The sequence below is a fragment of the Moschus berezovskii genome, chromosome 15, assembly GCF_049115385.1.
Source record: "Moschus berezovskii isolate FMDL1 chromosome 15, NW_MosBer_1.0, whole genome shotgun sequence".
NCBI classification, from domain to species: Eukaryota; Metazoa; Chordata; class Mammalia; order Artiodactyla; family Moschidae; genus Moschus; species Moschus berezovskii.
Window position 1 is genome coordinate 16,537,378 of NC_142474.1, and position 5,326 is coordinate 16,542,703.

Below are 5,326 nucleotides of genomic sequence, written 5' to 3' on the forward strand. Positions count from 1 at the left end.
GCTTGGAGAATTTTGAGCATGACTTTACTAGCGTGTGAGATGAGTGCAATTGTGCGGTAGTTTGAGCATTCTTTGGCATTGCCTTTCTTTGGGATTGGAATGAAGACTGACCTTTTCCAGTCCTGTGGCCATTGCTGAGTTTTCCAAATTTTTGCACTTTCACAGCATCATCTTTCAGGATTTGAAATAGCTCAACTGGAATTCCATCACCTCCACTAGCTTTGTTCGTCGTGATGCTCTCTAAAGCCCACTTGACTTCACATTCCAAGATGTCTGGTTCCAGGTGAGTGATCACGCCATCGTGATTATCTTCGTTGTGAAGATCTTTTTTATACAGTTCTTCTGTGTATTCTTGCCACCTCTTCTTAATATCTTCTGCTTCTTTTAGGTCCATACCATTTATGTCCTTTATCGAGCCCATCTTTGCATGAAATGTTCCCTTGATATCTCTAATTTTCTTGAAAAGATCTCTTGTTTTTCCTATTCTGCATTAGTCACTAGGGAGATGTAAATCAAAACCATGATAGCCACTAGAGTGTTTATAATAAACAAAGAGACAATATTAAGTGCTGGGGAGAATGTGGAGAAAATAGAAATTCAGACGTTGCTAATGGGAATATAAAATAGTGTTACAATTTTGGCAGTCTCTCAAAAAGCTAAACAAGAGTTGCTGTGTAATTCAGCAATTCCACTTCTAAGTCTATACCCAAGAAAAATTAAAACATGTGCTCAGTCACTCAGTTGTGTCTGATTCTTATGGCCCTTTGGACTGTAGCCCATCAGGCTTCTCTGTCCATGGGGTTCTCCAGGCAAGAATACTGGAGTGGGTTTCCATTTTCTCTTCCAGGGAATTGAAACATATATCCACACAAAAACATGCACACAAATGTTCACAGCTGCATTCTTCACAATAACTTAAAACTAGAAACAACCCCACTGTCCATCAACTGATAAATGGTATCTCCACTGATGGAATATGACCTGGCAATAAAAAACAACAGAATTTTGATGCTGCATATGCTACAACATGGACAAACCTTGAAATTATAATGCTAAATCAAAGAGGCCACTGAAAAAGATCACATATTGTATGATCCTATTTGTAGGAAATGTCCAAAATAGGCAAATCCATAGAGACAGAAAGTAGGTTAGTGGTTGCCTAGGATGAGAAGAAGGGTAAAGAATAACTGCTAATGGGTATGGAGCTTCTTTTTGGGCGAAAAAATATTCGGCTATTAGATTGTGATGATGGATGCACTACTCTGAATATATTAAAAGCCATGAAACTGCACTTTAAATGGATGAGTTTTATTGTATATTAATTATATCTCAGTAAAACTATTTAAATAAAAAATGGGTCCTTGAGTCTATGCTTAGAAATTTATGCTAAGGCAATCACTGCCAACAGACTCAAAAGAGTAGTTTGCATGATTCAGAGTTCAGTTGCAAGAAACAGAAACCACATTTTCTACTTCAAGTGAAGACTTAATAAGGGAAGTTGGGCTCTTTCAAAATTATTGAATGACCTATTGAGTGGGCTGTGCTTCCAGGAGTGACTCTCATAAATCACCACTGTACTGATGACCTGTAGGAGCTGCTGCCTCTACCACATCCTAGAAGCTTCGTAATTGTTGTCTTTAGAAATTTGTCACTGCAGGGAATTTCCTGGCCATCTAGTGGTTAAGACTCTATACTTCCACTGCATGGGGCACAGGTTCAATCTCTGATCAGGGAACTAAGATCCCACAAGCCGTGTGGCATGGCCAAAATTTTTTTAATTGAAAAAAATTGTCATTTCAGTTTTAATTTAGGGATCAGATGTGCTGATGCCCCCTTACCACCTCTCGACACCATGAGCTAGTGACAACACTAAGACCACGGCTGTAGAAAATCTTAACGCCTTCACAACCAGCAGTAAACAGCCAAAGCAGGAAGATAACCGAGACATTGTTTTGCCTTTAAAATCTCACACAGTTCAGTTCAGTCCCTCAGTCATGTCCGACTCTTTGCAACCCCATGGACTGAAGCACACCAGCCCGCCTTGTCCACTGCCAGTTCCCTGAGTTTACTTAAATCCATGTCCATTGAGTTGGTGATGCCATCCAGCCATCTCATCCTCTGTCATCACCTTCTCCTCCTGCCTTCAATCTTTCCCAGCATCAGGGTCTTTTCAGATGAGTCAGCTGTTCACATCAGGTGGCCAAAGTATTGGAGTTTCAGCTTCAGCATCAGTCCTTCCAATGAATATTCAGGATGATTTCCTTTAGGATGGACTGATTGGATCTCCTTGCAGTCCAAGGGACTCTCAAGTGTCTTCTCCAACACCACAGTTCAAAAGCATCATTTCTTCGGCACTCAGCTTTCTTTATAGTCCAGCTCTCACATCCATACATGACTACTGGAAAAACCATAGCTTGACTAGACAGACCTTTGTTGGCAAAGTAATTAACATCTCTGCTTTTGAATATGCTGTCTAGGTTGGTCATAACTTTTCTTCCAAGGAGCAAGCATCTTTTAAGTTCATGACTGGAGTCACCATCTGCAGTGATTCTGGAGCCTCACACATGTGCATCCAATGGATATGAGCAAATAGGTCTCCAAAGTTTAGCTGCAAGGGAGTCTAGGAGACGCAGCCTTCACCCTTCCTGCCCCTGCAATACAGGAAGGTACATCAAAATACTTGAAATAAATGTCTAAATGGATCATAACAAAGGTCTGCAGTGATGACCACTGTTTGCAACAGTGAAAACATGGAGAAAAAATTTTATGTGCAACAATAGGGGTTTGATAAAGTGGGCTCCACCTATTTTATGAAATTCTGTTGTAGAAATAAATGTGACCTGAAACATGTCAGACATACAGGGAAAAAAGGCAGGTGTGAGAGTAGTGCTTATCAGCAACTGTCATGACTTTAGGAACCACATATGTTTTGTCCTCCTGTGTATCCCACTGGCTGGCACATGTTGGCACAAAGTAGGTACTCAATAAACATTTGTTGGATGATGAAAAGTAATTCCATTTTTAGAAGTTAAGCCCCAAAAGAGAAGTTAAATGCATACTCACATACATTTATATACATGTAGGTAAAGAATTTGCCTAAAACACAGGAGACTCAGTTTTGGTCCCTGGTTCAGGAAGATCCCCTGAGGGAGGGAATGGCAACCCATTCCAGTATTCTTGCCTGAGAAATTCCACAGACAGAAGAGCCTGGTGGGCTACAGTTCAAGCAGTTGCAAAGAGTCAGACATGACTGAATGACTGAGCACACACATATATACACATATGCTTAATTATGGTATAGCCAGCCTGAAAGAAATATAGCAAAATGTTACCAGTTCTCTCTGGAGGTAATGTTTGAAATGACTTTTACTTTCTTCTTTTGGCTTTTCTGTATTTTACAAATTTTGGAGAGTGAACAAGCAGCAGCAAGGGGGGGGGGAATCCAGATGTTCTGCTAAAACCACAGAAAGGAAATAAGCCTGCCTCATTTCTCTGTCTCCCACAGGGTCTGACACAAAGGTGGACCCAAATCTAGGTGTGTTGACCAAATGACTGCACCTCTATTTTCTGCCTGAGTGGTTTCTGGGTCTTTCTCAAGAAGCCAGAGGGTAGAATTGAGCTTTTAAGATAATCCTGCCTCTAACATAGTATGCTTCTTCCAGCTAAAACTGGCAGAGTTCCAAGGCCACGTGCCCATCTCACCAAGTGCCAATCTTGAGTTTTGCAGAGGCTGTGCCAGTGAGGTCATGTTCAAGGGTCTTAAGGGACTAGATCAATGACTCAGTCCTGCCCCTCCCATGCACCCAACAGGTCCTGGAGCCATTAATGCTTTGACTTGCCAAGCCAGCAAGCAGACCTGACATCCCTGCTACCAGCTGTACTCAGCCAGGTAAGGTCTCAGGGAACTAGAAGAGGGGCTTCTGTACTTCTCCAGGGCTGTCCCTCAATATTATGAGAAGTCCATCGGTGGATTGTTTTTACCACTTTCACTTGCACAGCTGTTGAGGTCTCAGTTCACATTAAGAGGAGCAGAATAAAGTGAATGCACCAGTGCCTCTGAACTGTACAGTTAAATATGGTTAAAATAGTATGTTTTATGTTATGTAACTTTTATCACAATAAAATTACCAGGGCTTCCCTGGTGGTCCAGTGGTTAAGAATCCTTCTTAACAATTGCAATGCAGGAAACACCGATTTGATCCCTGGTCCAGGAAGATCCCACATACCGTGAAGCAACTAAGCCCATGCCCCACAACTACTAAGCCCATGTTCTAGAGCCTGTGCTTTGCAACAAGAGAAAACACCACAATGAGAAGCTCTCACACTGCAACTAGAGAGTAGCCCCTGCTTGCCACAACTGGAGAAAGCCCTTGCACAGCAACAAAGACCCAGTGCAGCCAAAAGTAAATAAATAAATAATTTTTTCATTAAAACAAAAAAGAAGTATTAGGGACCCGAATGAGAAAACTGAGAATCCAGTTGGCTCTATGTAACCCAGAGCCACATTTGGACTAATCATGCAAATTATTTTAAGAAGTTGTTTTTCCCAGCTTTCCCTAGTTTTTCCAACTAACAGCAGCTTTCTGCCTCACACTTTTTGCCATGGTCAGGAAACCTGGTCATGACTGGCCTCCTTCCTCCTTAGGAAGTGAGGGTTGGAGGAGGTCCCAGAATGTTTGATAGTCAGCACCAGCCATCGCTTCATTTATTTTTTAAAATTAATTTTTGTTGGAGTATAGTTGATTTACAATGTTATGTTAGTTTCTGCTGTATAGCAAAGTGAATCAGTTACAGAAATACATCAATCCACTCTTTTTAAGATTTTTTTCCCATATAGGTCATTACAGAGTACTGAGTAGGTTCCCTGTGCCACACAGTAGGTTCCTATTAGTTATCTATTTTATATATAATCGTGTATATATGCCAATCCCAATCTCCCAGTTTATCCACCACCCCCCCACCATTCCCCGCTGGTAATCGTAAGCTTGTTTTCTATTTCTAAAAATATGGAATGCATCACAAATTTGTGCTTCATCCTTGTGCAGGAGCCATGATATTCTTCTCTATATCATTTTAATTTTCATGTATGTGCCGCCGAAGTGAGCACCATCTCTTAGTTTATCACACCCATTAACCAGATGGAGAGTGAAGTAAGACAGAAAGAAACGCACCAATACAGTATACTAACACATATATATGGAATTTAGAAAGATGGAAATATAACCCTGTATACGAGACAGCAAAAGAGACACAGTTGTATCGAACAGTCTTTGGGACTTTGTGGGAGAGGGTGAGGGTGGGATGATTTGAGAGAATGACATTGAAA

At 41.1% G+C, this 5,326-nt stretch overlaps 1 non-coding gene across 1 annotated transcript; it reads right to left on the reverse strand.

Annotated features, from left to right (window-relative positions):
• Window positions 1-5,000: 5,000 nt before the first annotated feature.
• LOC129535485 (U6 spliceosomal RNA) lies at window positions 5,001-5,107 on the reverse strand. Its single transcript, XR_008681662.2, has one exon. It is a non-coding gene; the product is annotated as a U6 spliceosomal RNA (small nuclear RNA).
• Window positions 5,108-5,326: the final 219 nt, after the last annotated feature.